Raw genomic sequence first — 21,263 nt, 5'->3', positions numbered from 1 at the left:
GTAAAGTTGACCAGAAATTAGGAAGCCTCTGGATGAGCCCGTAAGAGAGAAATGTAACAACTGACTCAGGGAACTTTCCAGAAAACTCGAGGAGAAGCGGAGTGTAGCGAAGCTGCCCCTGCTGGAGCTCCGCCCATAAGAACTTTCCACCCCTCCCCCGTCTCCTTTTAGTTCCACTCGATCCTTTAACATCCCAACCGGCTCCTGGGCCGTCCTCTTTCACCCTACCTTGGACTTGGGCATTTCTACACCCAGTATACCGCCAGCGTCATTCCCCAGCTATAAAAAAAATGGTGAAGGAAACGAATTATTACGATGTTTTGGGGATAAAACCCAATGCCTCCCAGGAAGAACTTAAAAAGGCGTATAGAAAACTAGCCTTGAAATATCACCCAGATAAGAATCCAGATGAAGGAGAAAAGTTCAAACAGATTTCTCAAGCTTATGAAGTGCTTTCTGATGCAAAGAAAAGAGACTTATATGACAAAGGTGGAGAACAAGCCATCAAAGAGGGTGGTTCTGGTAGTGGCTTTGGTACACTAATGGATATCTTTGAAATGTTTTTTGGAGGAGGTGGAAGAATACAAAGGGAACGGAGAGGTAAGAATGTTATTCACCAGTTGTCAGTGACTTTAGAAGATTTGTATAATGGTGCAACAAGAAAATTGGCTTTGCAAAAGAACATAATTTGTGATGAATGTGAAGGATGGGATGGTAAGACAGAAGCTGAAGACTGCTGTCCCAGTTGCAGAGGTACTGGAATGCAAATAAAATTTAATCAGCTAGGACCTGGAGTGGTTCAGCAAATTCAATCAACTTGCATGGAATGCCAAGGACTTGGAGAACGAATAAGCCCTATAGATGTATGTAAAAACTGTAATGGAAGAAAATTTGTTAGAGAGAAGAAGATTCTAGAGGTTCATATTGACAAGGGCATGAAAGATGGTGATAAGATAATATTCGAGGGTGAAGGTGAACAGGAGCCAGGACTTGAGCCAGGAGATGTCATCATTATTTTGGATCAGAAGGACAATGATATATTTACACGACTAGGTGAGGACCTTTTCATGTGTTTGGATATCGAGTTGGTTGAAGCACTGTGTGGTTTTCAGAAACCAATAACAACTCTTGATAATAGAACTATAGTCATTACTTCTCACCCTGGTCAGATTGTTAAGCATGAAGATATCAAATGTGTGCTAAATGAAGGAATGCCAATTTATTGTCAACCTTCTGAGAAAGGAATTTTAATAATTGAATTTAAGGTAAACTTCCCAAAGAATGACTTTCTTTCATCAGATAAACTATCTTTGTTGGAAAAGTTACTGCCTGAAAGACTGGAAGTAGAGGAGACTGAAGATATGGATCAGGTAGAATTGGTGGACTTTGACCGGTCACAAGAAAGAAGACACCATTACAATGGAGAAGTTTATGAGGACGAGGAGCATCATCCCAGAGGTGGGGTTCAGTGTGAAATCTCTTAATGGAGGCCAGTGAATATGCTTCATTGTCATTCTGGCTTTTATATGCAATAGTGAATGAGTGAAGGATACAATCATAACACACTCATTACTGGCTATTGGTTATGTTGTAATATTCAACTATAGTTGTGTTTTTAAAAAGTTAATAAAATCAGTAATATAAAAAAAAACTGGCTTGAAGCTTAACATTAAAAAAAATTAAGATCTTGGCAACTGGTTCCATCACTTTCTATTTTCTGTCAAATAGAGGGAGAAGAAATGAAAGTAATGTTAGATTTTACATTCTTGGGCTCAAAGATCACTGTAGTTGGTGACTGTAGCCATGAAATTAAAAGACTCTTGCTCCTTAAAAGGAAAGCTATGGCAGATCTGGACAGCATACTCAAAAGCAGAGACTTTACCTTGTCAACAAAGGTCCATTTAAGTCAAAGCTATGGTGTCTCCCGTAGTAGTGTATGGTTATGAGAGCTGTACTATAAGAAAAGCTGAGTACCATAGAATGGATGCTTTTGAATTTGGTGCTGGAGAAGACTTTTGAAAGTCCCTTGGACAGCAAGGAGATCAAATAAGCCAATATTTAAATTAATTCAGACCATTCATTGGAAGGACAAATACTGGATGTGAAGTTTAAATACTTTTTTTTTAAGTTTTTGCAAGGCAAACGGGGTTAAGTGGCTTGCCCAAGGCCACACAGCTAGGTAATTATTAAGTGTCTGAGACCGGATTTGAACCCAGGTACTCCTGACTCCAGGGCCAGTGCTTTATCCACTACACCACCTAGCTGCCCTGAAGTTTAAATACTTTGGCCATATTATGAAAAGGCAGGATTCATTGGAAAAGACCCTAATGTTGGGAAATATTGAAGGCAGACAGCAGAGAATGAGATGTATAGATAGTGTCGTGGAAGCAATGAGCTTGGACAGACTTCAGGAGATAGTGGAGAAAAGAAAGGCCCAGTGTGCTATAGTTCATGATCATGAAGAGTTGGACACAATTGAATGAATGAACAACAAGACTAGAGACAGGAAGACCGACCAATAGGCTGTCGAAATAGTTCAGTTAAGAAGTAATAAGAAACTACATCAGGGTAGCAGTTGTATAAGTGGAGAGAAGTATATAAAAGATGTTGTGAAGGTAGAAACCTCAAGACTCAAGCCCCATGAAACTTAGCCTAAGGTGAGCTTTCTCCTGGGAATCTTGAAGCTTCTTGCCCTCAATGTGTCCAATTGGTCCTTTGCTCAAACTGCTGTCAGGTCATCTGGAGCCACAGTTAGACCCCCAATGAAAAATCCAAATCCTTTGATCTTTTGAAGTTTATAGTATTTTTTGGTCAAAAGGGGATGGGGGAGATAGAGAATCTTGTTCTTCCCACAACCCCCCCCCCCCCCAAGTAATTCCTTCTCAGGGATTTGTTTGGACTCCTTTTTCCTTTATATCACCAGAGCCACAAATTCTGGGTTCCAAAATTGGCTTACTATTCTATGACTAGATCATTGGGTATGAATGAGAGTATAACGCTTAATTACTTTGATTGACTAATTGATTTAACTTCGATGTTCTCAAGTGATAAAGATTATCAGAGTCAGAGAATCTTTTTTAGTTATTTTAAGTGAGGTGACTGATTGACTTTTACAACTCTTTTCTTTAAACACTACTTTGTATATGCTGTATAACTTGGGGCAATTATTTTGGTGCCTCTGTACCTTGGTTTCCCTACCAGGTCTTAAGGATAGGTGATATAAAAGATTTCATTTAGCTCTATCATTTCCAGGAATTTGTAAAGTTTTTTTTTGAGGACTTCCTGTGGTATTTCATTTGATTCTCACAATCATTCTGTGAAGCAGGCAGAGCAAGAATTCTGATCACCATTTTGTCAATGTTGAAATGAAAGTCAAAGTAGTAAAGTGACTTGGTTAAGGTCACCTGGGTCAGAACCAAGTGCTCTCTCCATCATACTTCACTGCTTCCCACTACCCCATACTGAGTTGATTTCCAGTGCCAATTAAGTAGGATTATAGTACCTTAAAAGTTTTTTTTTTACAGGAACTCATCTCCTCTCTCTTTCCATAGGGGAGAGTAAGGATCATATGATAGATACATCATATTAATTTTCTCAGCTCAGTATTTTAGAGAATTCTTCAGGTCCCATCTTCAGTGAAAAGAGAAAGGAAAGAGAAACATGTCAACATGTCAACCAATGGTAACCATGATTGATGATGAGTTGTATTGCAAAATATTTTGGGAAAAGAGAGCTAAGTCTACAAACAATATCTCCTCACAAAATGGGGTAGTAGAGCCATTGATTTTAAAAGATCATTTTGAAGGTATTTGTCAATGAAAAGGATAACAAGGGAACATCTTTCTCTGGCATTTTCATTATGATCTATTTTCATTAGCAAAGAATAGAAATATGATATTTATTCTCTACCATGTCAGTACCCAATAGACTAAGTAAAGAAGTAATTAAGTCTCTCAAGGAGACAAATTTGGGAAGAGCGGCTGAACCAGACCAAATTTATAGAAAAGAAATTCATGCTGAGTCTGAAGAAATTTTTTAAATTTATTTTTAAATTTTGTTTACATCTCTTCTATATATTTCCTAAATTTCTACTTATATTTCTCTCATCCCCTTCCTAGAGGGTGATCCATTACAGCAAAGTATATATATATACATTATGTATATGAAAGATTTAAGCCTACAACTTCCTGCTTCCAATCCCAGCACCATGTCTTTTTTAAATTTTTTTATTTAAGGCAATGGGGTTGAGTGACTTGCCCAAGGTCACACAGCTAGGCAATTATTAAGTGTCTGAGGTAAAATTTGAACTCAAGTCCTCTGGACCCCAGGATTGGTGCTGTATCTCCACTGTGCCACCTAGCTCCCCCCCCAAAAAAGTATATTTTTAAAGAAAGAGAAACAAATTCAAAATCAATCAGTACACTGGAAAAGAATCTGACATTATACACAAAGTTCCCTCTCATCCACATACACTCATGCAAATTAGTGAAGGGGGATTTATTAACAATAGATCAGTTGCTTCAAAAATCTCAAGAGCATTGCCTGGATTTCTTGCTTAGAAGATAACTAGTGATGAGGTTCAATGGGTTGCTCTCTGGAACCCTAGATAACACTCCTAATCAAGGAATCTCACTGATATTTTTCTTTTTCTTTATTTTTCCAACAACATGAAAAATTAGTTTTCAACAATTATTTCTTTTCATAAAGTTTTTAGTTTTACATTTTTCTCCCTCCCCTCCTTTCCTCCTCCCCATGACAGAAAGCAATCTAATATGGATTATATATGTATAACTATATTAATCATATATCCATATTAATCATGTTGTGAAAGAAGAATTAAATCAAAAAGGGGGAAGCCATATACACAAAACTAATGAGGTTGATAAGATTTTAAAGACATTTGGGAATCCATTTTTAAGTTATCTTGAGAAGAGGAAGGATTCAAAAGAATGGAAAAGGTCATAGATGGTGCTTTAATATTACCAACACCAAGAAACAATCAAGAAACTAGTGACCCATATGACTGTTTTCTCATTTCTATGAAAATTTGGAAGAAAGATCTAGGTTTGCATCAAGGGTGTAATTTGAAAAAAAATATAAGAAGTAAACAGACTGGATTTGGTAGACATTCTATTATAGATCTGAACCTAAATAACAAAATTTACTGATGATATAAAAAAAACACAAACCACCAGCATGTTCATTGTGTGATGATTTTTTAAAAAATTTTACTCAGGAATATAAAGCCTTAACATACTCCTTCAAAAAAAGGTATCTCTCAAAATACATTTAAAATTATATGTTATTCCATAGCAAATAACATCATGGAGATCATTTTGTTCACAGAATTAGGAAATAGGAAGCACTTCAGTAGCTATTTGGTTCAATCCTTTCAAAAGTTTAAAGCATTCAAGTGGTCTGCATTCAGTTGTGGGACTGTCATTAGAAGGGCATTGATAAAACTATCTGAATAAAGTAAGCAGGATGATGAATGGTCTTCAATTCTTGCTTTATAAGAACTGGTTGAAGGATCTTGGAATATTTAGTCTGTAAGAGGAAAGCCTTTGCAGGAAGTTCTGTCTTCAACTATTTAAAGGGTTGCCATATCACTTCTCTAATGGATGTGCTTTCCTTGACCTCAAAGGGCAGAATTAGAAACAATGGGTAGAAATTGTAAAGGAGCAAACTAGGTTGAGTGGAAAAAGTTTCCTAAGAATCAGAGCCCTCACTGAATGTAATGGGCTGCCTCAGGAAGTCTGTGTTCCTTCTCCCTGGAGGTCTTCAAGTAGAGATTGGATAGCTCCTTGACAGTTGTAGTGGAGATTCTTGTTTAGGTTTGGTTTCCTGAGATGATCTCTGAGTTTCTTCCAATATTCTATTACTTTCTCCAGGAATTAGAATACTTGTAGCAAGACTACAATAACCAGATGGGTGAGATCAAATAGGATTAAACACCAACAGGTCAGGAATGGTGGAAGATGGAGAGTGGGGTAGGAAGGTTAGTGTTGAGCGAATAGAAAACCAATTAGTGAATTATTAAAGTGGCGGATTGGTGAACAATTTTAAGGAGGAAGTGGGTTTAAAAATTTAACTCCTGCTGAGGATGTGGCTTGAGGATGATCCTTACCTGTCTCCAGCAAATAGAACAAAGGCATTCTCCACCCAGACCACTCTGAATGGTTTTCCTTCATGAACTAGGTCATCCTAAACTCCAAAGGAAGGGTGAAAGGACATGGGTTTATTCCCTAAAGGCATACTTAGATTAGATTCTGTTTACTTGACAAACAGAAGTAAAGTCTCCTAGTTGCATTATTCCCAAGGATTAGGTAATCTCATCTATCAATTTTGTCCTTCAGAGACTGACTGACTCACCGACAGGTGAATCCCAGAATCTGAAAATAAATGGAATAAACTTAATCCTAATGTAATTGTTGATATAATATCAAAATAATTTCTATTACTATCTTTAGAATAAGAAAGCTTTGGAGTTGGGCTCTATGAAGCATATAGTTCAATTAGCTGGTGTCTTAGACTTGTTTGCATCCTCCACTAATTAGCTAGGCAACCTTACCAAGTCTAAACATCACAGCTATCTGTCTTTAAGGTCTAGAAAAGGCAACTCCTCTTGGGACTGACAGAGCAGTTCTGGCCCGGATCCTGGCTCTGTATCTTTTTCTCTTCCAAATTTTTGTCTATATTTAATTTCATCCCTAAATCTCCTCCACTTTTCCCTTCTAAAAAGAAAAAAAAAAGAGTCCTCTTGACTTCTTTCCCCAATAGTCATTCAAAGTTTACTGTGGCTATTACCATGATATTGCTGATACCAATCATCCATTCCTCTCTAATTCCAACTTGGATTGAACCTTCTTCAACTCTGCAGATTTTCAAATTGACTTGTAATCATTTAAGGTGCTTCTCCATATAGGATTCTTTAAAAGATCAATCCATTTTATTTTTAATCATTTAAAACACAATTAGAAATTTTTAACATAGTAAAGTCCTAAAAACAAGCAATTTTTTTTAGCAGATTTCATCTAAATTTCATACATCCATCACAGATTCAACTATGTGTGTGTGTGTGTGTGTGTGTGTATGTATGTATGTATGTAATCAATATATATAATCAAGTATTATTCCCCTGGGGTTCTCCCCACACCTTACTCTTTCCATAATGATTCTCTCATGCAGCTTGCAACAATATGATTGTTAATGATCTTTGATAAATCTTGAAAGATAGAAGTACTGCAGACCTGGAGATGAGTGAATACCTCATTTTTCTAAAAGGGGAAGAAGGCAATGAATTCTGCAAACTATAGTCTAATAGCAGCATCAATTGCTTTATCAGTCTTGTTTCTCCTATCAGGAGCATTTCCTTTCAAAAAATTTTTTAAAGGATCCAAGGTCTCCATTAGAGGTCTTTGGTTATAAAAAGAAACTACTACATAAATCAATTATTAATTATCCAGAAATTATGTTTCTTGGGATTTTTCAGCACAGTAGGTAGCTAATATGAAATAGAAAGTAAGCTACAAGGACATCAGCAAGTTTCTTGGGCTAAATAGTAATTAATAATATTCAGCTTACTATACCTGAAAGTGTTAAACTGCTTTTAAATGATTCATGAAGATACTCCATCACATAATCTTTTGTTAGCTACTCCCAATTATAAATAAAGACCAGTTTAGATAATGGATTCTTACCCTTTTTTGTATCATGGGCCCCTTTGGCAGGTTAATGGACCACAGAATACTGTTTGTAAGTGCATAAAATAAAATAAATAGAATTACAAAGAAAGCCAAATATATTGAAACGTTTCTCAAAAATATTTTTTTAAATTCAGACCTCAACCTTATGTCTTAAATAATAAACAACTTGGAAAGAAAGTGCCTTCCTAATTCAACCCTATTCCAAATAACAAAAATATCTAGCAACCCAATATTTCTTTTTGGAAAAAAAATACAAATTTTGGAATGTTGTTTATTCTTTTCTTCCTATTATTCCATTAAAAATGGGATGAATAATTCCATTTTCCCCCCTTTATCTACCAATTTGTGAAATTAAGTTTCAACTTCATGTAAGTCATCTGATTTTAGAGAAGTTACAAGATCAAGGGCAGCTAGGCGACACAGTGGATAGAGCACCAGCCCTGGAGTCAGGAGGACCTGAATTCAAATCAGACCTCAGACACTTAATAATTGCCTAGCTGTGTGATCTTAGGCAAGTCATTTAACACCATTGCCTTAAATAAGTTAAAAAAATAAAAAAATTAGAAGTTATAAAGATTACTCCCCCTCCAAACTGTGGACTTAAGGAATGTCACAAAATTACTCCTGTCCCTCTTACCCGAGTGTCTTTAGATCCCCTTCAACCAACACTCTTCCTCGCACTTCAGTATTCCCTATCTCTTTCACCAATAAGAAATCAGATGTCTCAATCCCTATATTCTTTTTTGGTTTGAGTATTTTTTTTTACTCCCTCATAATTATATAGTAACTTTGAGGAAACCAAAATTGGGGAACTTTGGGCTATAGAGAGCTTTGGAATCCATTTATTTCTGCAATAGCACACCTTGCTAAATAAATTATTTGTCTAGATGAAACTTGGTTTCTTTATTTCGTTGTAACAATGTTTACAATTCAGAGATATCTAAAGACAAATCTTTATTTCAAGCCTGAGTTGGAAAAAAAACTGTGCTTCTCATTGAATCAAACATTGTATTCCATGGTAACTTTCCATTTTATGTCAACTAGATGTTTTTTAATAATTTAATTTATCTCCATTGCTATTATAGCTTTCTTCTTTCTTAATTTACCATCTGTCCTTATGAATATACATACATATATGTTATATATGTGTGGATCACTTCCATTTTTCTACCTTCTGATGTAGGATAACTATGAAAATATTTCATTACTAACTGCCCAGTTTGGGGTGTTTACTCTTCTTCCCTCTTGCTGATAAATATGATTATTTATTCTCAAAGATTGATGAGCTTTCGTGATTCACTGATCATACTACTAAAATAAGCTTTTAATATTTTAAAATGAGGCCTTGTCTTCTTGTATAACAATATCAGTCATCATCTTTAACTCTTTACTGTCCCTTATCCCCATAGATAACAAGTTTTGTCAATTTTACATTCATGACATCTGCATTTATCATCCTCTCTCCACTCTGTCACAGTCATCACCTTAGTTATTTCTTGCCTCCACTCTCTCAGGAGGCTCTTAATTGGTCTCCTAATTGCCTTAGGTATCTTCTTCTCCAATTCATTCTCTACATCCCTACCAAAGTGATATTAGAAAAGATTAAGTCTGTCATTTGCCTGATCATAGAGCTTCAGTATTTCCCTACTTCCCCTTCCATAAAATGTAGTGCCTTTGATATTTAATACCCTTCATAATCTTCTGTATCCAGTTTACCTTTCCAAGGCTTATTAGACTGTCCTCTTTCCCCAATCCAGCCTAACCAGCAACTTTGAAATACTTCCTACTCAATATTCCATCTCTTTTCAATAGGTCTTTCCCCAAACTGTCCATCTCATGCCTACATTGTATTTCTTGCTCACCTCTGCCTCTTAGAATTCCTAACTTCTTTTAAATTACTCAACTGAACAATCACTTTATATAGGAAGCCTTCCTGAAAACCCAGCTGTTAATACTTTCTCCCCACCACCAAAATTCGTATATATCTACTTTATATATATATATATATATATATATATATATATATATATATATCATGTGTGTGATGTGTGTTTGTGTGCTTTCCTCCAATAGTATGTAACCTCTTATCTTTTTTTAATCATTTAGCCCAGTGCCTATGGCAGATAATAAACAATAAATATTTGGTGAATGTTTCATTGATAGATACATTAAATGAGATTGATTCAGGAGAAAACTGATTTGACTGTTGAGAACAAAGAAATAGATTCATTTCTAGACATGCTGATGGATTTTATAGATAAGTTCAGAAAGATTTTAACTGACAGTTCCCAGTCTCAACTAAAACATTTTTGATTAAAAACAAATTAACAATTGAGTCCTTTAATGAGCTATACTTGTATCTTTTAGAAATACTTATATTGTTTAACTACTGCAAAATATATAGTGGGGAAAACAGAGTCAGGATAATGTTTTTATGATCTTCAGATAGAAGGGTAATACATTATTATCTTTAAGGCCATGAACTTCCTCTTGATTTCAAACATTTTTATGAATTTTTATTCTCTTTCTCTCTCTCCATATATATATATATATATATGTATATATATTATATTCATGTTCCTCTCTTTCAAACATGTCATACTAATATAAACTTTGTTTTTATTAACCAATGTTAATACATTTTGAATAAGATGAATTTTGAAGGTGAAAAAAAGAATGAAAAGACATTAAGCAGCTATTATGTATCAAACACAGTACTAAGTGTTGGGAATCCAAATACAAAGCAAAGACAAAATCCACTATCAAGAAGCTTATATTCTAAAGGAGGATACAAAGATAGAATTGATCCATAAATATTTATTAAGCTTTTATATTTTAAACTTTGTATGTTTTAAAATAGGACTTTGCCTTCTTGTATAACAATATCATCAGAAGACCTCAGTACTTCCAGTCACTCAAATTTGTCATCCTCCTTAATTCTTTACTCTCCCTCATCCCCAGATAATGTGCTAAATTCAAATGATGACCAGGGTGGATCCCTTTGGTCCAGAAAGTTAGAAGCCTAGAGAGTCTATGGGGAAGTAAAATGATAAAGCTTCTCCAGGAAAAATGTCAAGTTTGATTTTATCATGGTTCATGATTCTGGAACTGGAGAGTGAAAGGAATGAAAGAAGGCAGGAAGACAAATGGCAAAAATTCCTCCAGGTTGGACAGTGAGACCAGGTGAGGACATTTTATATACACACACACACACACACACACACACACACACATATATGTGTGTGTATATATATATATATGTATGTATGTAGGTAACTAGAAAAGAGGAAGTGAAATGAAACTTGGCAGGGACTTTGCTGAAATGGTAATTTGGTTTTCTTTAATAAGACCTATGTCCTGGCTCTAATCCTATACTTATATGGTCCTGGCTCTAACACTCTGCCTATATATCCTTTATATAACTGGTCAGCAGATCCTGCCTCCCTACAACCCACTGATCTCTTAAGGGTAACAAGAGTCAGTAACAGTAGCAAATAATGCTTCTAATGAGCAGAAATTTATTATTTAATATTTTAAACAGCATTTTATGTGAATACCTCTGAAAATAGGAGACATTTCTAAACACAAGGATGATGCATGTCTCTATTTTTAATGTGTTTTATACTGTTTGTGAGTAGCTAGGTTTTGACGCTCAATGAAAATTTGTTGCATTGAATTCAGGAAAATTGGACAGGTAATTTCTTAGGCATAAATCAGAAAAAGGACCAGTTGGGGGCAACTAGGAGGCATAGTGGATAGAGCACCAGCCCTGGAGTCAGAAGTACCTGAGTTCAAATCTGGTCTCAGACACTTAATAATTACCTAGCTGTATGGCCTTGGGCAAACCACTTAACCCCATTGCCTTAAAAAAAAAAAAAGGACCAGTGACTTAGAGTTTCATTTTCTTATTAGTTATTGGACGTCTCTTTGTGAATTCACATCTGTCTTATACATTGACTAACTCTGTAATCCTGGGCAAGTCAATTTGCCCCATTTGCCTCAGTTCCTCATTTGTTAAATGAGCTGGATAACAAAATGCCAAACCACTCCAGTATCTTTTCCAAAAAAAAACCCTAAATGAGATCATGAAGAGTTAGATATGACTGAAAAAATAACTGAACAACAACAATAAAAGTCAGCCCCCTGTTAGTAATAATCCCATTTAAGTTATAAATTGGCATCTTGTATTCTTGGGGCCCCAGATAGTTATAGGCACATAAAAATCCTGGAGAAAACCCCTCCTCCTCCTCTCTGCACATCTTTATTGCTAGCTGCCTGAACCACCAGTTAATATGAAATAAGCCAAAAATAGTTTGAATTGGTTATTCTACCATACCGGCTGATTTGTTCTACTGGCTTAGCTGATAATCAGTAATGGGCGATAAAGGAAGTCTGGGTTGTTTCCTTCCCTCAGTTTCCTCCTCTACACTCATTCAGGGTAAGGAGATCCTCAGGAGTCAAAGTGAAAAGCCTACTCCAAACTGGCAGGTTTCAGAAGGACCCCACAGAATCCTCAAGAAGACCTGGGTTTGTGGGTCACTTCCAAGATAGTTGTGTTTTTGCATCTTTGTTTTACCAGTAGTACTGACCTCAGTATTCAGTACTCAGTTATACCAGTAGTACAGACCTCAGTACCCAGACAGCCTTGAGTCTCAAATTGAGACAATACGTGTGAAGTGTTTTGTAAGCCTTCAAGAGCTACACATTAAGGGGTATCTAAGTGGTACAGTGGATAGAGCATTATTTAAATGTGGCCTCAGACATTTAATAATTGCCTAGCTATGTGACCTTGGGCAAGTCACTTAACTTCATTGCCTTAAATAAAGATTTTTTAAAAAAATATTTAAAAAGAGCTACACAATATGGACTATTGAGGAAAGTGAGCTGGGGAGGAATTCTAATTTAATATAACCCCAGTATGTTGATAACCCCTAATAACATTGGAATTAAAAAATTCAATTACTTGCCAAAATCATACTGCTAAATTTATCAATATACATATATTTAAGCACTTTTGGGCCTTGCATGTTCCCCATATCCAGAATGTTCTCTTTCTTAATCTCTACCTTTTAATATGTATTTGGAACTTGCCAAATATGAGGGATAAAAAGAAAAGTAAAGAATAGTTCCTTCTCTTGAGTAGTTCACAATCTAATAAAGAAAGCCTGCAAATAACTACACATAACAAGTTTGATGCAGGATAAATTGGATCTATTCAACAGAATTAAATGGGATCAGGAAGGATTTCCTGTGGAAGGTAAGACTTTAGCCTGAAGTGAGCCACAGAAGCCAAGAGGTTTCATAAGGAAGAAGAACATTTGAGTATAGGGGACAAATAAACATATCTAAATGATGGAAAAATTTTTTTTTAGGTTTTTGCAAGGCAAATGGGGTTAAGCAGCTTGCCCAAGGTCACACGGCTGGGTAATTATTAAATGTCTGAGACCAGATTTGAACCCAGGTATTCCTGACTCCAGGGCCAGTACTTTATCCACTGCGCCACCTAGCCACCCCTAGGAAATTTAAAATAAGGGGCAGCTAGGTGACTCAGTGGATAAAGCACAGGCCCTGGAGTCAGGAGGCCCTGAGTTCAAATGTGACTTCAGACACTTAATGATTGCCTAGCTGTGTGGCCTTGGGCAAGTCACTTAACCCCATTGCCTGCAAAAACCAAGAAAGAAAGAAAGAAAGAAAGAAAGAAAGAAAGAAAGAAAGAAAGAAAGAAAGAAAGAAAGAAAGAAAGAAAGAGAAAGAAAGAAAGAAAATTTAAAATAAACAAAAACCAATCCAAACTTGAGGAAAACTGATTTGGTATTTTTAGCCATACTAACAATTAACTATTTCCTATTTACCTTGTATATAGTTTATTTGGACATATTTTTGTCTCCCCCATTAGATTGTGAACTCCTTGAGGACTGTCTTTTTTGCCTTTCTTTGTATTCCCAACACTTAGCCAGGTACTATGTGTATAATAGATGCCTAATTAGTCAATCAATACATTTTTATTTGTAAATAACTTATTTATTCATTAAAATATTTTATGAATAGATATTTATTGTCTGCCTAACTAGTTACTTCTGTACCCATGCATGTAATTCTTCCAGGATTTATTTTAAAATATCCCTTTGGGGACGGACTTGGAGCATCGGCCTTGGAGTCAGGAGTACCTGGGTTCAAATCCGGTCTCAGACACTTAATAATTACCTAGCTGTGTGGCCTTGGGCAAGCCACTTAACCCCATTTGCTTTGTAAAAACTAAAAAATAATAATAATAAAATAAAATAAAATATCCCTTTGGTCATTTCTGATGATACTGTAGTATTCCATCATAGTCTTAGAACATTTACTTCTGATAAACATTGTAAAATTTGAATCAGCTCACCTCTGCATTTGAAAGGCAATTGCCATGTCGTCCTGTGACACCAACAACTGGAGAAATTAGGAATGTATATAGATGTTATCATGGCAATGAAAATACAAATTCACTTTTAAAAATCATTCATAGCAGCTTTTTGGTTGTTACATATTTTCTTAGTTGACTGTTACTAAAATGGTACTAGAGGGGTGGCTAGGTGGCATAGTGAATAAAGCACCAGCCCTGGAGTCAGGAGTACCTGGGTTCGAATCCAGTCTCAGACACTTAATAATTACCTAGCTGTGTGGCCATGGGCAAGCCACTTAACCCTGTTTGCCTTGCAAAAATCTAAAAAAAAAAAAAGTAAAATGGTACTAGAAATATTATGAGGAGTAGTGGGCAGCATGGTCATATATAGTATGAAACTTTTTGTCATTTGAAAAAGTTGGGAACTATGGAATACTTGAATGAGCTACTACTGGGTGGCTTCCAATCTCCTACTACTCACCCTACCCTTCCATAAATAAACTGGAAACAAAGACTTAAAATCCTCACTGAATTGAAATTCATCACTTATCTTCTCTTCCCTGGTGTAAATGCTAATGAGCCTTGAGGTGATGAGGCGGGATTGTAAATAACATCTGCCTCTGCAAACAGCAGGGTTTTTTTTTTTGGTTTTTGCCAGGCAATGGGGTTAAGTGGCTTGCCCAGGGTCACACAGCTAGGTAATTATTAAGTGTCTAAGGCTGGATTTGAACTCAATTACCTCCTGACTCCAGGACTGGTGCTCTCTCCACTGCATCACCTAGTTGTCCCCAAACAGTAGTTCTAACCACAAGGAAAGGACATTTTTTGCTGTGACCAACTAAAAAAAAAAGACTGAAAAACAATACATTTTGGTTTGGGGTTGTTATTGGTTTTGGGTTAGTTTGTTTTTTTTTTTTTTGTGATCACAAACTATATATACATGGGGCATAATCACCATTAGGGTCATTTGAAGGTCTATGATGAGTGGGCTAACCAGCATAAATGGTCAGGCATGCAAGTCTCAGAATCCAATTGCAATGATTTAAGGCAGTCAGTCACATCTAAGTAAGGTGTTAAAATGGCAAGAGCCAATTGAAGTTTAGAACCTGTTTTCAAATCCTGCCTTTTAATGAATGATTGCTAATCTGGGACTTCAGATAAATTACAACTTCTATGAGCCTCAGTTTCTTTTGCTGTATCTTATAAAGATATTGCTGGGGAGAGAGAATGAGATATTGCATATAAAGCACTTTTTAACTTTAAAGCACTATGTAAATGTCAATTATTATAATTATCATCATCATCATCATTATTATTATTTTAGTCTCAGTCCCTATACCATAACTTCTAGCCTTTCCCTCAGTCACTTTGCTGAGATGATCAGATTTAGGACCTACCAGACTTAAAAATGGAATAAACAAATTTCTACCAGGTTCTGGAAAAACTCCACACCCCTGAAAAGAATTCCACAAGATCTTTGCTGGTGTTTAAAAATTCACTCAGAGATTTAATTCTTGGGCTTAAGTTCTTAACGCTGCCTCAGCCATCTTCTGTATGTATGTATGGCCTTCCTCCACTAAAGTCATTCCTTTAGATCTCAAAGTAACATGTAAGTGGCTCTGTATATTGATGAGGCTATGGCAGCTGGCCAAAGTCAGTGGCAGGTTCAACAAATCTAGAAAGGCTCCAATTACTACAGCTGCTACTCCTGCTCCTGCAGCTGTGTTGCTGCTACTTCTACTTCTATTACTACTACTACTACTACTACTGCTGCTGCTACTACTATTTCTAACTACTACAGCTACATCTACAACTACTACTAACTACTATAACTACATCTACTACTACCAACTACTACAACTACAACTACCACTACTACTACTACTACTACTACCTCTATTACTACTACTACTACTGTGACCTATAGCACTTTAAGGTTCACAAAGTACTTTAAAAATATCTCATTTTATCCTCATAAAAACATGTTTACCTAGGAGATAGGTGCTATCATTGCCCCCATTTTATAAAGGAAGAAACTGAGGTGCAGGGTAATTAAATGATATCCACAGCTAGTCACACAGTTAGTAAGTATATGAATCTGAATTTGAATTCAAGACTTCCTTACTCCAATTTCAATGCCACCCAGCTGCAAGGTACTGTATATGTGTCATTTGAGGACCAGGTTAGCTAAATATGGAGAGACTTATCACCACTTTGACTTTGCTATTGTTTAGCTGTTTCACTTATATCTGACTCTTTGAGACTCCATTTAGGGTTTTCTTGGAAAAGATACTAGAGTAGTTTGCCATTTCCTTCCACAGCTCACTTTATAGATGAGGAAATTGAGGCAAAAAGAATTAAGTGACTTGCTCAGGGTCTCACACAGTTAGTATCAAGTTAAAAACTTGATTTGAACTCAGAGCTTCCTGACTTCAGGCCCCATGCTCTTTTCATTGCACTATGGAGTTGCCCAGTTTTAGGCTTCTGGCTGACTTTGCCATAGCCCCTTTCTTTGTTTAGATTTCCTCATAGTCAACTTAAGTATCATACTTTAGTTTTTGTTCTCTGAGTGCATTTGAGCTGTATATGTTCAAACTATCAACTGCATAGAGAACATGGGACATATGGCTAACCAAAAGTTCATCTGAAAAATATCTGGGATTTTAGTGTACTACAAGCTCAATGTAAGTCAATGATAGACATAACATCCAAAAACAACCTAACCATAGTCTAGGATTTCTTGGACTGACAGGGGCTAAGATTAGACAATCATCTTTTCTCTCATGGGGTCCCTTCTAATAAAATATAGAAGTAACAATAATAAGGTTTACTAGTAACCACTCTTACCAATGACCTCATGTTCATAGTATTGTTGGAGGAATTCTGTTCAGGTATGAAAATGAACATTATAACCTCTCAGATTCTTTCTCAAATGGTAAAATGCCACTTCTAAAATGGCATGACTGAAATCCCATTTAATCCAATTTCAGCCACATCTGTTTTCCTAATAACTAATTCCTAAAAAAAAAAAAATGATGGCAAATCTCTGTTCAATCACTGAAAAACTAAGAAAAGAAAAAAAATGAGTTGGCAGAAATGAAACAAAATCAAATTTTCTATTGGAAGAGCATTTGAGAGGAGATTTCTTAATTCTCATAAATAAATGGGGAAAGGTGGCAGTGGTGCAGTGGATAGAACACCAGCACTGGAGTCAGGAGGACCTGAGTTCAAATTTGACCTCAGATACTTAATAATTGCCTAGTTACGTGATCTTGGGCAAATCACTTAACCCCATTGCCTTAAATAAATAAAATTTTAAAATACAGATAAGTGGGGAAGGAGAATAGTAAGAAAGTAATTTTTAGGGGAATCAATTTTAAAGGTTCCCCTCTTTGTCCTTAAATTCTCTTAGTTGTGCATTTTCATTTTTAAGACAGTTAATAAAGACTTGATGGCAATTCACAGTAGTATATAGAAATAAAAAAAGGGCTATTATGAGTGACTAGTGACTTCACAAGGTTAAAACACCCTTTGTCTATCATGAATCCACCATTAGTGAGTAAGAAAAAAGGACAAAAGTAACACTTTCCTCCTTAGTTTCCTATAAAATCATTTAAATCTGATAATGAAAAAGTGCTAACATAATTCCAAGCTCCTATTACATAATTCAAAGACAGTATAGGAACTTCCTTTACCTCTCTTAAATTATTCATAGCATATATCTTGTAAAATATTTAAGTGCCTTTCCACAGTGTCCAGAGAAGATTGCTGATGGAAAGGCTTATCAGCAGGATTTTTGACCATGATTGATAGAATCTGGAGTGTCTAGATGGGGTTAGTGAAGGAAAAGACAAGAGAAGGATTCAGCTTCAAAACTTTACAAAGGTGTTGAGTTCTTGCTGGAAGTATGAATGCTTTTCTTTTGAAAACAATACTTTATTGAGTAGGACTCCTTGTTTCAAATACTGTTCTTCAGGAAGAGACTTCAACAAAATAGAACCAAGTACATTAAGGAATGAAAATGTCCTCCCACAATAAATGAGAAGTCACTCATTAGCAAAACACTGGGTACTACTATGAAGACAGTTTTGCAGCTGGCAGTGATCCTGAGAGGAGAATTATTCATCACCATGGTTACTGAAGCTAGAAATATTACCTCCTGCAATCAACATAAACAAAGATCCTTTCAAGGAAGTGTAGAAATCTGAGACACTATAAACAATTAATTGAAATTGTAAGATGCATGGAAGTTAAACACATACCACGTTACTTCCCAGGCGGGAGACCACCACCACCACAGAAAGCAATGCTTGAAGAGAGTGAAAGAAGTTAGATATTCAAGAGACAAATCAAAAGTCCCAAAACTATCCAAATTCACTATCAGTAACTGAGAGACAGCAGGTCTGAGGTCAAATTAATTGTGTGACCTTGGGTAAGTCACTACACTTCCTTAGCTTCAGTTTCCTCCTCTGTAAAGTGAGAGTATTTGTGCTTACTTTCAGATTTATGATTCTATGACCTCACATTAAAGATCTTTTTTCAGAACAAATTTAATCAATCATAGAAAATCAAAGAATTGAAAGGAACTTCAAAAACCATCAGGTTTAATTTTTTTCTGAAAAGGAATTCCCTCGTACAACACCTTTAATGCATTCTTATATAGTCTTTAGCCTTTAGTTCTCCCCAAATATTTTCCATATATGGAATCAAAATCTACCTGTCTTCATATTCCAAACAGTGCTTCAATTTCCACCCTCTGGGATCAAGTAGAACAAATCTAGAGTACTGGACAAATCATATAACTTCTCTCTGTCTCAATGGGGATAATCACACTAATCTCCCAGAGTTGTTGTGAACCTCAAATGAGATAATAATGGTTGCGAAGTGCTTTGTAGATCTTAAAGCACTATAAAAATTCTATAATTTCACTTGCCAGAAATTCAACTATTTGAAAGCAGTTATTATCTCTCAACTAAGGCTCTCCTCCAGCCTAAAAATCCCTTGTTCCTTTAGTTGATATGGAATGATTTTAAAAACTCTTTGCCATCTTGATCCCTCTTTTCTGGCTTCTATGTAACTCATTAACACATTCCCTAAACTACAGTCATATCAGGAGAAAGTACAGCAGTATTATATGGTCCTTAGTCTAGATATCAGTTACCTTGAGAACAATTAAGATTATATTAACTTTTTTTTTGGATTCCCTATCACCCTATTGTCCCCTACTGAGCTTATAATCCACAAATACCCCCCAAATACTTTGGAAGGGAATTGTTCTTTAGCCATGGGTCCCCCCATCTTCAATTCAATTCAAAAAACATTTATGAAATTCCTATTGAGTACAAGGTTCTAAGCTAAGTCAAGGGAGAATCAAATATAAAAATTAAATAGTCTCTGCTATTTCTTTGCCACTGGGAGGATACAAGGATCTACCAAGTAAGTAAATACCCAAAGTACGAGCCAGGAGAGCAGTGACCACACCTCTCCTTAGATCATACCACTATGGACTCCTAGAATTAGATCTGTAAATATCAGCATAAATAACCCCTGAAATTTGGAACAGTGCTCACTCCAAACTGGTTAAAAGATAAGAAATAGGCTATTAAAATGAGCAAACAACAAAAAAAGAATCTGACCATAAAGTGTCTAGAATTGGCCAAATGGGAAAAAGACATACAATAACTCATTGAAGAAAATAATGCCTTAAAAATTAGAATTGAACAAGTGGAAGTTAATGATTCCATGAGACATCAAGACAAAATGAAGCAAAAAAGGAAGATAATGTGAAATATCTCATTGGAAAACAAATGACATAAAAAAGGAGATATAATCTAAGAAGAGATAATCCAAGAATTATTGAACTACCTGACATCCTGTTTCAAGATATAAAATAAACCCATATGTCATCAACATTTATATATAGATAGATAGATATCCATATATATACATATACATATATATATATATATATATATATATATATATAATACCAACCAAATGCAGTATGAAGAGACAAAGAGAAATTCCTTTTAAATTAATTGCAGACAATATAAAGTACTTGGCATCCTACCTGGAAGACAAGCACAAAAACAAAATACTTTCATACAAATAAAGTTAAATCTAAACAATTGAAGAAATAATTGCTCCTGAGTCAACATAATAAAAATAACAATTCTCCTTAAATTATTTTACTCATATAATGCCATATGAATCAAACTACCAATATTATTTTATATAATTACAACAATAATAACAAAAATCAAATGGAAAAACAAAAAAACAAAAAACTTCAAGGGGATCAAGGAAAAAATGTGCTAAGGATGGTAATCTACCAAACTGTAATACATAGCAATCAATAATCATAAAAACAATCTGCTACTAACTAAGAATAGAATGGTAGATAAGTGGAAACAATTGAGTACATAATACATAATAGTAAATGACTATAATAAGCTAGTGTTTTACAAATCCAAAGATCCAAGATTTTGGGGTAAGAACTCAACATTTGATAAAACACATTTGCTGGGAAAGCTGAAAAGCAATTTGGGAAAAAGTAGCTGTACAGGAATTTCTCACAGTATATACAAAAGTCACAATGGGTATTAATTTAGTCATAAGGGGCAATGATATAAGCAAATTAGGGGAGAAAGGAAATTTTTACTAGTCAGATTTATGAGATTGATAACAGAAAGTAAAATGAATAATTTTGATTACATTAAAATGGTTTTGCATCAATGCAGTCATGATTAGAAGGAAAAAGATAGGGGAGATTTTTTTTTACAAGTTTCTCTGATAAAGGTCTTATTTCTCTAACAGATAGAGAATTGACTCAAATTTATAAGAATATGAGTCATAGGGCAGCTAGGTGGCATAGTGGATCTAGAGCACTGGCCCTGGAGTCAGAAGTACCTGAGTTCAAATCCGATCTCAGACACTTAATAATTACCTAGCTGTGTGGCCTTGGGCAAGCCACTTAACCCCATTGCCTTGCAAAAACAACAACAAAAAAAAAGAATATGGGTCATTTCCCAATTGATAGATGATCAAAGTATATGAATAAGTAGTTCCAGAAGAAGAAATCAAAACTATTTATAGTCATATGAAAAAATGCTCTGAAAAACTAGTGATTACAAAAATTCAAATTAAAACAATGCTGAGGTACCATCTTATACCTA

At 35.4% G+C, this 21,263-nt stretch overlaps 1 pseudogene; it reads left to right on the top strand.

The window, feature by feature from the left end:
- Positions 1–173: 173 nt before the first annotated feature.
- On the top strand, positions 174–1,644 carry LOC141523809 (dnaJ homolog subfamily A member 1 pseudogene; annotated as a pseudogene).
- Positions 1,645–21,263: the final 19,619 nt, after the last annotated feature.

The sequence above is a fragment of the Macrotis lagotis genome, chromosome 1, assembly GCF_037893015.1.
Source record: "Macrotis lagotis isolate mMagLag1 chromosome 1, bilby.v1.9.chrom.fasta, whole genome shotgun sequence".
In the NCBI taxonomy this organism is placed as follows: domain Eukaryota; kingdom Metazoa; phylum Chordata; class Mammalia; order Peramelemorphia; family Peramelidae; genus Macrotis; species Macrotis lagotis.
Note: the sequence above shows the minus strand (reverse complement) of the source record. Positions and strands in the feature narration are given on the sequence as shown.